Source organism: Amblyomma mixtum, chromosome 1 (assembly GCF_055824585.1).
Source record: "Amblyomma mixtum isolate Tamu chromosome 1, ASM5582458v1, whole genome shotgun sequence".
Classification (NCBI taxonomy): Eukaryota; Metazoa; Arthropoda; class Arachnida; order Ixodida; family Ixodidae; genus Amblyomma; species Amblyomma mixtum.
The window spans coordinates 297,397,543-297,415,816 of record NC_143012.1 but is presented as its reverse complement, the minus strand read 5'-3'; the positions used below and the strand labels follow the sequence as shown (position 1 = coordinate 297,415,816).

General features: G+C 50.2%; 1 long non-coding RNA gene across 1 annotated transcript in view; it reads right to left on the bottom strand.

The window, feature by feature from the left end:
- LOC149372173 (uncharacterized) overlaps window positions 1-17,588 on the bottom strand; it is an 87,794-nt gene extending 70,206 nt beyond the window's left edge. The window contains exons 1-2 of the long non-coding RNA XR_016292301.1: window positions 17,505-17,588; window positions 11,739-11,883 (exon numbers count right to left, since the gene is read on the bottom strand). This is a non-coding gene — a long non-coding RNA (uncharacterized LOC149372173). The remainder of the gene's footprint in view (window positions 1-11,738; window positions 11,884-17,504) is intronic.
- Between the last annotated feature and the right edge of the window lie 686 nt (window positions 17,589-18,274).

The following is an 18,274-nucleotide window of genomic DNA, read 5'->3' as shown; positions in this document are numbered from 1 at the left end:
ATTCCAAAGCTAGCGCCAGTGCTCTATCGCTGGTAACAGAGACCAAACAGTAGCGTTTTAGGTGAACCGCGTATTCAGCACGCTGAACTAAACCAAGGTATAGAAAGGAAAGGTAAAAAGTGGCTAGACACTTCACCCTCCTCCTCAGGTAACTTGTCAACCCCGTAGGAATGGATGTTTACACCTCACCTACTCTCCCAGCAGTCTGAAGGGATAGGGCCCGTTTTGTACCTCTGCACCGGCGACAAAGCATACTTGTGGGGGCACTGTGGGCTCGGGTGAGGCGCTCGCATAGCGTGACATCGCGGCGCCAGTTCACCGAGCGGCGTAACATGTTACATAAGCGGTGCCTGTCTCACGCCCCAAGCTTACACGCTCAGCGTTCTGCAAGGTTGAACTCGCCCGAATCGCCGAGGATGCAGATGGGAGCCCATAGGGCGCCTCCGGCTCACGCGGTCGCTGATGGGTGGGCTGCCCGCCGCGTGTCTCGTCTCCGGCGCGCGCCGTTGCATGCGCGCCAGCGGCGCTGGCAGCCCGTGGCGTCCCTGCTCCACCGGTGATGCGCGCACCGCCGCCGTTGAACGGGCCACCGATGATGCTTTTTGCTGCCGCTTTTACTCGCTTTGGCACGCGGTTCGGGGCGTCTGCCGTGGCGGAACGGTGCAAAAGAAGCGGCGAGATCTTTCGCCTCTCGGCCGAAGCCAACGGTTGCGATGCTGGAAGCCACCCGTGCGGAGGCCGCCGAAGGTTCTCCTTGGAGGAGCATGCCCCGTTGAACGGAAAATTCATTTTCTTCTTATTTTTCTTTTTTTTTTCTACGGCGACAGCTGTATTATGCCTGTCTTCCGAAGTGATATCGAAGGTGACCTTGCCGGCGGTGTCGTAATAGTAGCAGCAGAAGTTATAGTAACAATAGCAGTAGCAGCAGCAGCGGTTGCAGTAGTAGTAGTAGTAGTAGTAGTAGTAGTAGTAGTATTAGTAGTGGTAATAGTAGTAGTAGTAGTAGTAGTAGTAGTAGTAGTAGTAGTAGTAGTAGTAGTAGTAGTAGTAGTAGTAGTAGTAGTAGTAGTAGTAGTAGTAGCAACGGCACGCCTTTAAGAAAGGGTACTGCGCACACACAGACAAAAACGACCCAACAACGCTCTCTCTTAAATGCACGCCTATCGTAGCAAAAAACGTGTATGATATCACCACGTCGGAATCACGCCATCACTTCCGGGATTACTGAGAATGGATAATTTGTGCGCTCGTCTTCTGGAGAACAGAAACACATTATCGTGTGAGTTTCGGGGGCTTTGAACTTTGGAGCGTCCTCTCCAGCAGTTGCTTAACTTCCTCACATCGGTTAAGGGCGAGAGGTCCGGAAGCATTTTCGTCTCCCTCTATCTTGTAGAAGTTTAAGCGCGGGAAACGAAATTACTCAGCGTGCGCATCGCTGCGTCAGGGCATGCGACGAGACAGTACTCAGTAGGTTTTCCTGTGACGCCCCAGTCAAGGTGCGAAGCGCGCTTTTCGGTTTATCCTATGCTCATTACTTCTGTACCTCAAGCTCTCCTGACGCTGCTTCTTCCGTATTCCCTCTTAAGCTCCTATGTTCTGAACTACGGACGCTTAAAGACGTATTCCAGTCGGCGAACCGGAGTAGAGCACTGTATTCGGGCCGCATTCTGGAGCCCGAGCCCGAAACGCTAAGCCCGAGCCCGGGTTCAACCTGGACTCGCTATATTATCACTATACTGAGCACAGAGCTCGCCGCCAAGCTCAACGTGAAGTCCGTCCCAGCCCGGTCTCAGGCCCGTTCGCAGGAGCTCGAAAGGCAGATTGCTGAGTGCAAGTAATATTTTGCTACACAAGAAAAGAAGTGGCCGGCAAAGGCGCTCAAATCGCAATAGCACTTGAAAAAGTTGGTTTGGTAAACACAAAAAGAAGCGAAGATAAGGCGAGTTCGCCCGCTTGTCTTTTTGAACAGTAACTTTGTCTGGGATTACCCGCGAAGCTGCGAGAGCCAAATGAAAATGGTTGAATACACACGCAGTTAACTTTTCGTTACCTTCAGATTTTCACTTAGTCATTTCTGACGGTCCGTGATGACTAAATATTAAAACATCTGCGAAGCCGTAGCGATTCCATTTTTTTTTTAATGAGCATGAATTCGCGGGTTGAATCTGTAGCAACACTGCCCGCGTTTCTATTGAGACAAAAAGCAGAAATACGTTTATTTTACAGTATGTATTAAAGACCCGATGTGGCATTTCTCGTAACGTATAAATGTGTTTTTAGGAAGCGAGGGCGCACAATTGAAGACATCTTGGTACCGACGGCTGCCTGCCGTGCAATCGAATGAAGGTCCTTCTTCAGCAGTTCTTATGGGACTTATGAGGTGTTATGAGACTTCAAACGCGCAGTCGTGAGCGGCAGCCCAGACTCAGTGTACACGTAATTATTTTTTCTCCGGTGTTACATTTTCACCTCAGTCCCAGAGCAGGAATATTTTGCCCCATCTCCTTTTCAGCAGTGCTGCAAGCTGGCGCACTGGTTTATCGGGCGCCGCCCTATGCTTCGCGGAAGCGCTGATAAGCGTACAGAGAAGTGCATTACGCGCTTGGTCTGAAATAGCCGCCAGCGTCGCCTATGGCAGCTCTGATACGCACAGCTCAAATAAAGCAACCTGTGCCGTGACATCCCGCAAAGTATCGTCAACACGCGAGATGTTCTCGGCTATTCTGTGTCGTTATCTAAGACGCAGACATGATTAACTACACCTAGTCAGTGCGCCTAAACTTCTGCAATACAACTCTTATCCCTGAAACACGATAAGTAATAAGTGATAAATATTCGACCAAACTGATCCGCTTCGTAACCATCATCTCAGAACAGTGTTCAATTACTGCCGTAGTTTCCTTTATACTTACGCTCAACGCTTACGTGTTTATGGCGGTTTAGCGTCCCAAAGCGGCTCAGGCTATGAGAGACGCCGTAGTGAAGGGCTCTGGAAATTTCAATCATACCGATTCCGCTAATCTCTTACGCGGATATCACAAACCATTTACGCCTCTGCAGGAGGGTACTCCCGGGACCCGCCAAGGGTCTGGACAGAACCGAGGAGTGCCACCTCAGACGGCTCCAAACCGGGTCTTTCTTAAATCTCGCCGTACTAAAACACGTGGACCCGACATTCACGGGCAGCTGCAGATTCTGCGGGCAGTATTCTGACTTATACCACATGGTGTAAGCCTGCCAGTGAAATACAAATGTAGCAGTTATAAATCAGCCAACTATGGAGGGGTGGGAGGGCTGGGAGGCGGCCCTGTCCAGCTCGGACCTGGAGGCCCAGCGGGCCCTGGTCCAGAGAGCACGGGCAGTGGCGGCGGCCAATGGCGTCCCGGAATAGGGACTGCCACCCAGGTCAGCGTCCATCCACAGCTTCCCTTCCCAATTCAATACAGTGCTGCAATAAATGTTTTCTCCTCCTCCACCACATGGGGTTCTTTAATGTGCACTGACATCGCGCAGTACACGGGCCTCTAGAATTTCGCCTCCATCGAAATTCGACCGCCACGGCCGGGATTGAACCCGCGTCTTTCGGGTCAGCAGCCGACCACCATAACCACTGAGCCACCGCGGCGGCCTCAACGCTTACAGTCACTCCTAATAACCCCTGACCTCAAAGAGCACCAGCACTTGAGCACGACTGCCATTTTGTTCGATCAACTTGTTCAACTCTTAAAGAGGGACAGTCGCAACTTTTGAAGCCATGATGGCTAACATGCGGAATTCCGAAATATCACTCATGGTAGTCGAGTGCGAGACGGAATCTCGTCTGGTGAGGATGAAGCATAAGAGCAATGAAAAACAGGCATTCGTCAAATTAAAAAAGAAAGAAAAGAAGTTACGTTTCGGGTCCCCTTTTGTTCGTAGTGACACTGGAAGACGAAGGTGGTGGCTTATATTGTGTAATGATGGAGTAATGAATCTGGTAGACCTCGGAAAGATCTCTGGTAGATCTCTGGTAGATGATTCAGGAAGAAGCCGTGAGGATAGGCACTTCTCCGTAGTTTTGACCGAGGTGACATCCTACTCCATGTGGTGTTTCGCTGTGCAGCAATGTTCAGCCAAGGTGTTGGCCGAGGCCCTGGTCATTGTGCGGCCCCTGACGACGTCCTTCTGAAGTTTTCTTTTTTTTCATCCGCATGGTGAAACTGCCTTATTCGCCGATATATGCAGCCTGGCAAACATACCACGTAATTTTATATACAACTCCGGGGTACTTGCTGCGTTCTTTTGGGTCCTTCACTGTGACAAGATTGATGGCACGTGAACGGTCTGGACGTCGGAGTCGTTCAAAACACTCTCTAGGCCCTCGCTCACTCATGGGGTGTACGGGATGCTTCCGAGGTAGCCCCTGATCCGTTCGTTCCTCAATACCTTCTCTCGGAAATAGCGAACATAATTGCAAACAAAAATGGAGGACGTTGTTGCGGTTGACGGCGTGTCCGACCGCTCAAACTTGTCCGCCTTCTTCTGTCGCTCCTTAATTTACGTGCGACAGAAAGAGGAGATGGGCCAGAACTCACTCAGCTTTTTCGTTCATTGCGCTATCGCGTCTGAAAGACACGCCAAAAAGGTTTATGCGCTGTCGCTCAAATCCTTAAGGTAGCATAGACACATCACTAGATTTTCAACGTATGCAATAGTAATGGCCCTTCACGTTGAGACACGCCCGTGCCTCACATGGTTGAACGTACAAGATCTCAATCACAACAGCATGCCTGCTCTTCGTTTTCCTTATATCCATTCTTTTTTCTGGAAAGGGGGGGGGGGGGGGGGGGGGAGACGTGTGTAGAAGTCAAGCGATGGCCACTGGTTCGAGTAGCTGAGCAGTGCGCTTGGTGACTAGATTTACATATGGAACGGTCATGGAAACACTTTCGCCGGTTTATCACGTCTTTTCCTTATACCGTATACACGGCGAAGCCCGAACAGATATCGTTCCTGCATGCCTGGTGAAGATCAGAAAGAAGAATGTACGCGGTGCTGTGCCTTGAAAGAAGCCGCTTTCAGCGTGAGAACCACCCGCACGAAGCGACGCTTTTCCTCGAATTTCCACGGTCTGCGCAGGTTGGCCGTACACCCGCGCTCACGCGATCTTCCGTTCGTGTTTCATTATGCCCCGATGTGTATGCACACGGCTGAATATGTATTAGTGCAACGAATGCCGCAGCGTGCCGCGCTATATAGGGACCCCTTCAGTGTTTACTAACGTCCCACGGTGCCGACCTTGAGCAGACCGGGCGGTTCCCGTCACGCGCCCACCGCGGGAACTTCCGGTCGCCGCCTTTTTGATATCGCATCGGAACCCTTTTTATGCCGCGCTGGCATCGCGGTTTGGAACGTGGGCTTTTGGGGGTTTGGGAGTTCGATAATTTTCTGATTATAAATGCGTAAATACTGCGACACAGTCGAGGTCTACAACTTTGGCTTTTTGGTAGCTCGTACTGATATTACACTTTCGTGGGCGACTTGGAGTACTCTTGAGTTCGTCTTTAGAGTATGAGATGATGGCGTTAAAGGCTCCCTACTGTCGCTTGGGGGTCCCCTGGACATCGACACGGTTATTATTACTTTACAGAGGCGCATCGCTTGACCGCTGCACCACTGTGTCAGGAGTGCTAGGAAGACTCCCAGGGATCTATGAATGTAGAGGATGGCCAATTCTGTATACATGGACATCAACCCATCATCGCTATACGAACAAGTGCCATCCGTTTACACTGGATCTGAACACCGGAACCGAGGTGAAAACCGAACTGCTAGCGCACCTAATTAGCAATTAGCCCAACTACGCAAATCGACCACCATTTTTCGCTTGCCCTTTCTGCTCTTTGCCACCTGGGAGGGTCACGGCCCAACTAGGTAACCAGTGGTGACTAAATCAGTTAATGAGTGGTTCTAGTGCTCGCGCACTAAAGCCTGCAGTTTCAGAATAGCATCTGTCTGAATAATTACGTCGTATCCAGTACAGAGACAAGGGAGGAAGATTGGATTCTGCCGAGACGAAGACGTCCTCTTGTCGCAACGTTGGATAGAGGACTGAGGCCGACCTTTCTTGAATTTGTTCTGCGTATGTCGATAATACCAGTCAGCCCCAAAAAATATCTACAAAGCAACGTGTACTTTACTGGCGCCCGCTCAAGATGACGTCATCTATCAGTGCAGCTGCTCGAGAAGATTAACTGCTCCAGAACAAGGAGAAAGGAAAAGGCGACACAAAAAAGGAGACGATGTACTGACCCTGAAATGATTACTCATTTGAGAGCGAGTTTCCTAATATGTGCATGTGGGCCAGTGACATTACTCCAAATGATCAACCTTACATTAGTACTGGTCCCTTAATGTGTGAAAAGCTGGAAGCGTGACAGGACAAGGCAGCATTAAGAAGTGCGCCTCCTTCGAGACGATTCAAATGCCACAAACACAGGCGCCGCCGTGCAGTCAGTGTCATTGAGCCGGCGGGCATTTTCCTCCATCACGGGGCGGCGGCCTCAGCCACCGTAAAGCGCGCCCCTTCAAAGGTGCGAGACCGGAAGTGTCCGACCTTCATTTAGCGCCGCCATGTGCCACGGAGCATGTAACCGTGGCAAATCATCCTGCAGAAAACTCCCATTAAAACCGGGAAAGGCGTCGGCGGAGGTCCCACATATGAAGGCGCCGTAGATAGCTCAACTGGCAAGGCGCCAGACAGTGCCCAAAGAAAGAAAAAACGACAAAACAAAAAGTCGCCGCCGTACGAAACGCGTACTGCACATGGCTCCCCCCCCCTCTCCACTGCGTTGCACAACAGCGGCGGCAAAGCTTGGCAGTCGTTCAAAATACTCCACGGAATTTGTCGCGTGCCACTAGATGCCGCCGAGAGGAATTTTGCACTGCTGTGACGCACTACGCGGAAAGGTTAATGCGGAAGCTTGAGACAAGCCGGCGCGACATTAATAGGAAAGCGGCGCGGCGGACGATTGAATTAAAAGAAGCGTACATGTGCAACAGAGATAACAAGTTAACTTTTCCATCGGTTATGTGCACAAGTGAGCAAGTACCGAGGCATAAGCTAACAAGGAGAGAGAAAAACGAGCAAAGAATCAAAGTAACTTCGAGCGACATTAGTTGCGTACAGTACAGAACGCGTGAAGAAGTCGCGCTTCTTAGTTGTTAAATCAACAGATGGAATATTTATTTATTTATTTATTTATTTATTTATTTATTTATTTATTTATTTATTTATTTACAATACGCCTAAGGGCCCTCGTGCGAGGGTATTACATGGGGGGGGGGGGCGATACAATCATAAAAATATGGCACAGGAATTTGAACAAAATACACGTAATAATGAATTAAAACTAGTAATGTACACAAATAATAACAACAAACAACGCAGAATAAAATAGTCAGTAAATGCACATAATACAACAAAAATACCAAATCTGTTAGTCCATGGTTTGCTTTAACGAATGTTGAAACGATTGTGGGTTAACCTCAATAGCTATGTGTGATGGCAAGTTATTCCAATCTATTATAGTGCGAGGAATGAATGATTTCGCGTAGAGCAATGAATGGCATGTGATGCGTTTTATTTTGTTAACGTGGTCACGGCGAGGAAAGACTGCAGGGTGTGGCAAAAAGAAGTCGTCGTGGAGGGTGGTGATACAGTTTGTGAAGCAAGGTTAGGCGAGCGAAATGGCGTCGACATGATAGCGGTTCCAACTCGGCACGTTGTTTTAATGCTGTGACACTGGTGAAGCGTGAATAATCTGAAAATATGAAGCGAACAGCACGGTTTTGCAGGGATTCAAGGTTGTTTATGATGTAAGCTTGATGAGGGTCCCATATGGCAGAAGCATACTCAACTTTCGGGCGGATTAGCGTGATGTAAGCAAGTTTTTTTAAATGTGAAGGCGCGTGTTTGAGATTATGCCTAAGAAGGCCGAGTGCGCGATTTGCTGACGCTAAGATTGTGTTAATATGGTAATGCCAAGTTAGGTCAGACTGAAAGTGAACTCCTAGGTACTTGTAAGTTGTTGTAAGTTCAACTGTATCGTTATTGAGGAAGTAGGTTGTAGCAATTCGAGTGGAACGGTTAGTAAACGACATTAACTTTGTTTTAGATGCATTTAGAGACATTAGCCAGGAAGAACACCAAGCCGTTACAGCGTCAAGATCAGTTTGAAGAGAATGGCGGTCGGTTTCATTAGTAATATTACGATATATTACACAATCATCCGCGAATAACCTAATTTGGGACGATACATTGAAGTCAGAATTGTGCATTCCTGTCGGATACGTTGACATTCAGATACGTTGACAATGACATTGCACTGAAGAGGAATCTGAACTTGTCTTTTTGCCGCGGGAACTCGATCTACACGTTCCTAGCATTCTTAGAAACTGCGACTTATTGCCCTGTGTGGCCAATTTCCCTAATTAAATCGAATTAACGTCCGGCTCCCGCCCTTTTTTTTTAATTCTGCCTCGTACGGTGGGCGGAGTCGACCAACGCGTGGAGTGCCTTTCACCCATGCTTTCACCCAGTCCCGTGGCGGTTTGCCGCTCTGCCATCGGCGGAGTAATACGTAGTAGTCCGTAGTAGCAAATAGTCCGCGCGTATTTTTATTTCTGCGGGCTTATTTTGCGACTATATTATCTGCGAATGAAACTATTTATTCATGGAAAGCTAAAAAAAACAAAATAAAGCGAAAGCAAAGCGAAAGCAAAGCCTCCACGGAGCTGGCTGAAAGGAACTTCACGCGCTGGTCGACTCCGCCCATCGTACGAGGCAGAATTAAAAAAAAAGGGCGCGAGCCGGACGTTAATTCGATTTAATTAGGGAAATCGGCCATACAGGGCAATAAGTTGCAGTTTCTAAGAATGCTAGGAACGTGTAGATCGAGTTCCCGTGGCAAAAAGACAAGTTCAGAATCCTCTTCAGTGCACCTTTAACTTCCTGTACCTAAACTTCATCGCAATCCCATGCTGTGTGGTTCTCGCAAAAGAACTGCGCCGTCCTTCACTGTAGAGCTATAGTGTGCACATCTGATGAGATACAGTCATTCTTATTGACTTGCGGCAGCTTAGCCCGTGCATTTCGACTAGCACTGTCAGTTCTGCAACGTTCTCATACGGTTTTGGGAACAGCCATGTCCTCTGTAGTGCTTCTGTGCGGAAGAAACAGGTGTGCAGTGTGTTGGCCAGCTGTTGCCGGCGGCGGTGGGACGCAACACAGGCCCGGAAGAGAGATGACGGCGATGCCGGAGGGCAGCAGCGCGTTCAGCGTCCCCCGGCGGTGAGACCGTGACTGGCCGGCGCCGCGCCACGCGCGCTGCCAACGCGGAAGAGCGCAATTGGCTGCGACGGCGGGCGATTTTGCGCGCGTTTTAATGGCGCCATTCCTCCTCCTCCCCCACTCTCTCTCTCTCTTCTGCTTCTTTCTTTTCTCAGGGGTGCATGGCCAGCCTTCAAAGAACCTTTTTGTACTTTACTTTCGCTCTGGTAGCTTGCCTTTTTGACTGTTGCACGCCTCCTCACGTTGCGCGTGCACGACTGCCGAGGAGGAGAGTGAGGGAAAAGTTGGGTGGCTGAGAGAGAGAGAGAAACCCAGAGAGTGAACCATGAAGGTTCTCGGGGAAATTATTCTTATTCCCCTTCGTTGGCCTGCGCTCATTACACAACGCTTTCTCGACGTAATGCAAGTTAGGAGCAAAATAAAAAGTTCATTTCGAAACAATAGGCCTAAATTCAAGAATAATTCTGCTTCTCTCTGCGACTGTGTCAGCAGGCTTCACAGGTGGACATCAAGTCGTTCAATAAGGTCATGTTAAGAAAACGACGTGCAGTCAACCTGTTGGAAGATAATAACACATCTTGGAAGACTTGCTCAGTGTTCTGTCAGCCTCTTCCTGGGTCCCTACTCCGCGCAGACTTTCTTTCTTTTTTGCGCAGTCGACTGGCTCAAGTTCAAAATTTCTTAAGTCCAGTAATGCTAAGGTAAGCGATAGTCACTCGTGCTTAACTGCTGTGTTCCTTTGAAGACATTCCGCCTAATCAAAAAAAAAAAAAACAGAGCTCAGTCCCAACCCTCTAGATCCGGCATATATGGTCAAAAAAGAAACAAGGAACGGCAGCTAAGCGGTCCAGACTGCGCCGCGGGCACAAGTGACATTCTGGCGTGGTAAGCGAACACTAAAGTGCGGGGAAGCTGATTCGGGGTTACGGTTCATTCCGAGCTATAACCGAGACTTCTTTGCTCTCTTGCAGGAATATGTAGCCATATGCAAATCAACTGCAGGCTCCATGTGGAGCCAAAAGCAGCGTACTGGTGATCATTAAGGCTTTTAAGACAGGGCCATATACACATACGTGCACATGCACGCGCTAGAGCCGAGAAATGAGCGCGGGTAGGATATCCCGAAATAAAGAAGGCAAAATGCTGGACTCTTTGCGATCGAATAAAGAAAGACCAAGGGCTAGAAAAATAATAGATAAAGCAGAATGGCCGATATTACCACGGTCCCTCCACGATCTGGGCTCACCATAATAGCTGCGTGCCGCGTTGTTGCGCAGCCTGCAGGTTCCCTTCCTGAAGCAACGTCGACCGCCTCGCGGATTGCGGAGTGGAGGGGAGACCGCCGAGGCGCAGTGTGCGCGGGTGAAGCCTAACTTGTTCGGGCAGGCAGCTGTCGGTCATGATCAAGCATGCGCGCGCCGGGGCTAATTTCGACAACGATCGCCAGTCACGCAACGCCAGCGTGCTGCTGCCGACAGCGCGAGCGGTTTTGATATCGACGATACGGAGGGGAGCCTTCCCCCGGAGGGCGCATTAATTTAAAGGCGTTTCTCGGGCGGCCGCCGCTGCCTCCCTTGCGTGCGCTCGATCCATGATCTCGATAAGCACGCCCATTCGGAGTCGTGCCGGGCGAAGAAATACCGTCTCTCAGGCTGCGCCGACGAAGAGGAAGAAGCGCAGAGTTCGCGGCAGGAAGGTGAGAAGACTCGACCACTTCCCGGTGTTTTCCGCGTATGGTATACTATCATGCACGCTCTCTCATTACTTTTTCACGCGTTTAGGTCCTGTTTTGCAGCGAGACCTCTTATCTCAGGCGAAACTCCCACGTGCTGTGTAAGATCTCAGACAATGGCATGTATGAAAGGAGCGACGCTTGGAGAGTGGGTGCATCCAGGTTTGGCCGCGTGGACCTTTAGGTATTTGCACGGTTAGCGCCGAAACATCGCTGTAGGAATGAGTTCGCGAACGGCTCCATCCATCATATCTTCCCACTACCGCATCCCGCATGCGACCGAGTCTGGGCGCTCTAATAGCGCTCTGACGGCATTTGTCATCACACCTGGATAGCCGATAATTGATGTTACTGGCCCCGGTAGCCCTTTCCCGAACTGCAGTGCGTACATAAGGCGCGGAGGAGAGCCAGCCACAGTGGTCCAGTGGAGTTACTGGTACTTCAAGAGAGCCAGGTGAACGGTATTGTGTTTCAACTGGCCCTCGATGTATGGCCCGTGTATACAGTTTCAGTATGGCGGGTGGATGTCGCACTGTGTGTGTCAGACATAGAACACACACTCCGTCACGGCTAGAGTGCTGTAAGACAGTGCATTGCTGTCACTACTATACAAAGGGCGCGCACCACTGATCGCTGTGTTGTGCAAGTGAAAGGCAATGAAGGTTCAATAATCACGTGTTTCTCGGAGAGCTCACTTCCTGGTCTCCTCGGCTGCGTTGCGATACGAGTCCATTTCGCAAAGGCCTCCGCTCTTTGAGTCACACGATGCTGTTTTCCTTTCGTATCCAACCCAACACTCGGCGCACTCGGTGATAACGCTCTGCGACGGAGCAGAGCATTGGGGGCATATAGTTTTGTTTTGCCGCCGCGGTGGCTCTGCGGTTATGGTGCTCAGCTGCTGCCCCGAAAGACGTGGGTTCGATCCCGGCCGCGACGGTTGCATTTCGATGGAGGCGAAATGAGACCCGTGCACTGTGCAATGTCAGTGCACGATAAAGAACCCCAGGTGGTCGAAATTATCCGGAGCTCTCCACTGCGGCGTCCCTCATAGCCCGAGTCGCTTTGCGACTCCCATAAACCTATAAACCTATTTCACCTACCGTTCTGTTTGCTTGTCCAGGTCCTTTGTCATGCTTTGCAGTTCTTCCCCTGGGTTACATTGTAAGGCAATAGCATGGTGAACCGTAGGTTGCTAAGATATTCTGCATTATATTTCCAATTCTTCCTAGTGAAGTTATCTGAATACATCTCGTAAACATGCGGTGTACCGCCCCAGAGAGAACGTGTCTGCTTGCCTGACACCCTTCCTGATTAGATTTTTATCTTTTAAAGGAGTGTGGTCGCTGTGCCACAGCTGTAGATATTTTCTAGAACCCTTACATAAGTACGCCTTACATAAGTACATAACCAGCCTACTAGATGGCGCGTCTTATCCGTACTCTGATGCACTACAACGCTGGCAATGCTTTGCCAAAAAAAGCAATCTTGCAACTCAAAAAGACTATTTTTTTAAGTGTTGCGCGCCGGTGTTATGCACGATGTTTGTGCGCGGAATGGTAGCTAGAGTTTTTCCGCGTGCTTACCCGCGTTTTTTTTTTCTTTGGACTCTCAAGGAACTTTCGTCGGACACTTGTGTTCGTTTTTCTTTTTTTTTTCTTTTTTTTTTTGTGGTGGACGACAATAGTCGCCGTTTTGTAACATTTATGTGTGTCGGGCGACAATAGTCGCGGTTCTGTATCTTTGTGTGTCGGGAGACAATAGTCGCTGTTCTGTATCATTGTGTATCGGGCGGCATAAGTCGCCGCACTGTAACTTTGTACAACCGAGGGACGGTTGTCCCTTTTCAGACAAAGGTCCGATAAAATTCTCTTCAAAGCCTATTTTTTTTTTTTTGTTGCAAAACGTCATAGGTGAAACACCCGGTATAGAGTGATTATAATCTGTGCTTTTTCTCCATATCTGACTGACGGTGCGAATATTGCCGTCCGTCTAGTCATCATCATCATCATCAGCCTGACTACACCCGCTGCAGGGCAAAGGCCTCTCCCATGTCTCTCCAATTAACCCTGTCCTTTGTCAGTTGCCGCCACTGTATCCCCGCAAACTTCTTAATCTCATCCGCTCACCTAACTTTCTGCCGTCCCCTGCTACGTTTGCTTTCTCTTGGAATCCACTCCGTTACCCTTAATCTTGCCTTCGCATTACATACCCTGCCCAAGCCCATTTCTTCCTCTTGATATCAACTAAGATGTCATTAACCCGCGTTTGTTCCCTCACCCACTCCGCCCTCTTCCGATCTCTTAACGTTACACCTATCATTTTCCTTTCCATAGCTCGCTGCGTTGTTCTTAACTTAAGCTGAACCCTCTTTGTTAGCCTCGACGTTTCTGCCCCATAGGTGAGTACCGGTAGGATACAGCTGTTGTATACTTTTCTCTTCAGGGATATTGGTAAGCTACCATTCATGATCTGAGAGAACCTGCCATATGCGGTCCACCCCATTCTTATTCTTCTAGTTATTTCCCTCTCATGATCCGGATCTGCGGTCACTACCTGCCCTAAGTAGACATATTCTGTTACTACTTCCAGCACCTCGCTACCAATTGCGAACTGCTGTTCCCTTGCTAGGCTGTTGAACATTACTTTGGTTTTCTGCATGTTAATTCTTAGCCCCACCGTTCTGCTCTGCCTGTCTAACTGATTGATCATGCTTTGCAGTTCTTGCCCTGAGTGGCTTAGCAAGGCAATGTCATCAGCGAATCGCAAATTACTCAGGTATTCTCCATTAACTCTTATCCCCAACTGTTCCCCTTCCAGTCCCCGGAATACCTCCTGTAAGCAGGCAGTGAAGAGCATTGGCGACATCGTGTCTCCCTGCCTGACACCTTTCCGTATTGGAATTTTATTGCTGACTTTATGGAGAACTATAGTAGCTGTGCAATCGTTATAAATGTCTTCCAATATTTTCACATAACACTCTTCTACACCCTGATTCCGCAATGCCTGCATGACAGCTGAGGTTTCCACTGAGTCAAATGCTTTCTCGTAATCAATGAAGGCTATATATAGGTTGGTTATATTCTGCGCATTTCTTTATCACCTGAATGATAGTGTGAATGTGGTCTATTGTCGAGTATCCTTTACGAAAGTCTGCCTGATCATTTGGTTGACTAAAGTCCAAGGTTGTCCTGACTCTATTAGCGATTACCTTAGTAAATACCTTGTAGGCAACGGACAATAAGCTGATTGGTCTGTAATTCTTCAAGTCCTTCACGTCTCCTTTCTTATGAATTAAGATAATGTTAGCGTTCTTCCAAGCTTCTGGTACTCTCGAGGTCACAAGGCATTCCGTATACAGTAGCCGTCTGTCTAGTAGCCTTTCCTATATTCATTCCTGTCCTTTGGTTGACTGAAGTGAAAGGTTGATCTATTATGGTTAGTGATTACCTCAGTATATCTCATAACGAACAACACGCTTATCAGGCTGTAATTTTTCAAGTCATTGACGTCTTCTTTATTATGGATGAAGATGATTTTTGCGTTCCTTCAACATTCCGGTACTCTAGGCCATGAGTCACTGCGTATAAAAAGTGGCAAGTCTTTCTAGCACATGTCCCTACCGTCCTTCAACAAATCGGTAGATACCAATACATAGGCTTCGTGAAACTTCACGTCACTTTTTTTTTTAACTCAGTACGACTCTGTGGTGGTAGGTGGTATGTACGCTTTAAAGTTCCGAAGTGACACATGGGCTATGAGACGCCGTAGTGGAGGGCACCGGATTAATTTAAACGAACTACGTTTTTTTTTTCTTTAACGTGCGCTGACACCGCCCAGCACGCGCGTGAGTAGTGTTCACCTCCACCGAAACGCGGCCTCCGTGGCCAGGATTCGATTCTGCGACCTTGGGATCAGCACCTGAACGCCGTAAGTCACCGCTGCGGGTCTATACCACGCAGTTCGAGGCATTGCATAAGCGTGTGGTAGCAAGTTACGTTCCTTTTTCGGCGCCGTTCTAAAACATTACACGCCTATACGGCTGTTCCTGTCGTGCGCCGTTCTACATGGGTCCGTACTGGACCCAGTGCGTAAAACGGTCCGTACATTTTTAGCTGCCACCCCACGCGCGTGACGTTTACGGTGGCTTTAGGTATCAGCACACCCGTTACGGCCAACCATCACGTAAAAGTTGTCCGGTCAGGACCAGCTCCTCGAGGCCTGCCTAATCCTGTGCACTGGTTGGTTATTTTTGTGGGGTTTAACGTCCCAAAGCGACTAAGGCTATGAGGGACGCCGTAGTGGAGGGCTCCGGAAATTTCGACCACCTGGGGTTCTTTAACGCGCACTGACATCGCACAGTACACGGGCCTCTAGAATTTCTCCTCCAAAGAAATTCTAGCCGCCGCGGCCGGGATCGAACCCGCGTCTTTCGGGTGAGCAGCCGAGCACCTTAACCACTGAGACACCGCGGCTGTCCTCGTGTAGTTCCACACGGCGATAGGAGGTTTAGAGGTGGGTAAATTTTAGCTCGATGTTTACCTAATTTCGCGCCTGGTGTACCCAGCTCCTAACAACGTCCATGAACATGCGCACTTTAAAAAATGGCTGAGGCTTAGCTTAGGTTAAGCCTAGTCAGATGCAAAGCACATTGTCGCCGAGTTGCATATCGAGCACGCCGCTTGGCTAGACGTTCTTCACGCTCTTCATCAGCCTCTGTAGCACGCCGCAACTTTTGTTTCTCATTCCAACGAGCAGCCCTGTCTCCAGGAGGCATCTCTATCCCGTGTACGCCTAGCAGAGGCAGGCGCACCCCCTTGTATACCGCCGCTCCAGCATCACGTGTTCACTACAGCGCACCTAGCGGCAGAAGCAGGAAACACATTGGTCGCGACGCCTCGCGCGACGGCGCGAGCTGGGGCCCCGTTTCTCCTATGTCGTTACGTCACGCATCACGTGGTCCTCCTTGGTCGCGACGCCTCGCGCGACGGCGTGAGCTGGGCCAATACCTCCTAGAAAGACTTCAAGTCTTTCTAGGAGGTATTGGCTGGGCCCCCGTTTCTCATCTGCTGTGACGTCACGCACACGTGGTCATCCTTGGTCACGACGCCTCGCGCGACGGCGCGAGTTGGGCCCCCGTTTTTCATCTGCTGTGACGTCACGCGTCATGTGGTATGACATGGAGGTCATGAAAGGTCAATGGTAACGACACCGCCGCGCTCGAGGAGCTGGGTTGGGCTATTTTAGTATGCTTCGCATAAAAGGCAAATTCGCCATCGCCAGTGAAGAAAGGTCGCCGTTGTCTCGAGAAACTCCTATAATCTTGCTACCAAGAACATAACGCTTCGTTTTTCCGCGACCACACCAACAAAGTATCTTCCACAAACGCTCGCATAGTCCTTCTCTAGAAACGGCGACGAAAGCTTGTTCAGTTCACACGCGTTGTTCGTCCCCGTGAGCGTATCCAAAGACAAACGGTTGCGAACTGAACCACGCGCCGTGGCCGTTCGAACCCGCTGCTGAATCGTCGTGAGTCGTGACTTGGAGCGTGCTTTCTTCACCTACAAACAGCGCTGCCACTGAAACGCTGGCAAGCTCCATTAGTCTGCAGAGCATAAGGGATGAGAATCCTCCGCGCTGCGCTTGCCAAGAGAAGAAAACTGGCACGAAGTAATTAAGCATGGCATCCCGAGCAACGCCAGCAAACACGCACACGCCGAATCCACTAACGAAACACTCTTGGGTTTCTGCAGGGAACCCATAAGCAGCCGCGTCGTATAGCGCTCGCGCGGACGCGCACATGTTGCGCCGTTCACTCGGCAAGTCTCGCAGAAGCTCGGCGCGCGGCACGATCGCCGTTATTTATAACGTTTTCGAGCGCGAACGCGCTCTCACAAACACACGTGCGCGCAAGAAGACAGGTAGGAGGCATGCGCGCGCACACACACACACGCTCGCGCACGAACACGTGAACGCACAAACGCGCGAACGCCCAAAAGCATGAACGCACAAACGCACAAACGCAGACGCCGCGCAAACACAAGGCCAAGCCCGGCCGTTCGGTGGGTGCGCGAAAACGGGGCTACCGAAGCCGCGGCGTGCCTCTTCGCCTGCAGAGATTAGGGGCTGCGATTGCGGGCCCATTATCCCAGATATAATACTAACGAACGCACGCGTCCACCCATTGTGCCATCGCTGCCTTCCCTCCTTTCCTGACACTGATTAAATTCGCCCGGTCCGGCCGGGCCGTCCGTTCGGCGTCGCGTCCGTCGGTGGCAGTAGGCTACACGGCGAGAAGCAGCATGCAGCGCGTGCCGTGGCGAGGGAGCGCTATGCAGCCGGACGATGGACGGCGCGGAATTAATGAGGCCCGTGGCCGCAAAAGCGCATGCGGGCGGCCGGCAGGCAGGCGCGCGAATGCAGCCGAGCTTCACGAAGACTCACTCCTCTCGGCCGAAACAAGTGTCTCGACGCCGCGGCGCTACGGTCGCTCGCTGCCTCGGAAGTGGCAGGCGCGTGCGTTGTCCGTCCGGATCGGATGAGCCGCGTCGTGCGCGTCCCGGTCAGATGCGAGAGGGGAGTGTGTCTGTGTAAGCGCTGGCACGCAAGCACACGGGCCTTGGGGCGTGCGGGGGTTGCGCAAAGCGGTGTATGCGACTGGCCGTTGCACTACAGCAGCACGAGGAGCGGACAAGCTTCGAGAACCGATGCATATTTCGTGGCGCATTGTTGCGCGTGTCTCGTTGCAGTATCGATAACGAGGTTATCTGCATTATCAGGATGCAGGCAACGATTACGTTGGCTTTCCTGACGCGCCCCCCAGCGTCTAGAAATGGTGCCGAATGAACAGAATAAACTGAATGCAGTACATGCGCGCTCGATATTACAGGGAACAGCTATAACATCAACTCTGCAGCTTTGTTCTCATTGCTGCACATGCTGATGCCAAATATGAAGAAAATGTTATTGGAAAATAAAGAAGCTCTGAGAGATCCTATGCCCAAGCTTTTTGTTCCGTATGTTTAAGTTCTGGCTCAGGTACAATGCTCGATTAACCAGTCTGCTGAAGTTGCGGCTAGGGTCAGCCACACAGGTGCGAATGAATGTCCCTTTTTGAGGCTCACTTAGCTGAAAAAGTACTTGCTGGACAATAATGATACTGAATATGATGAAAGCCAAGCCAGTCGAGCCAGGTGGTGATGGCTTGGCGCTGA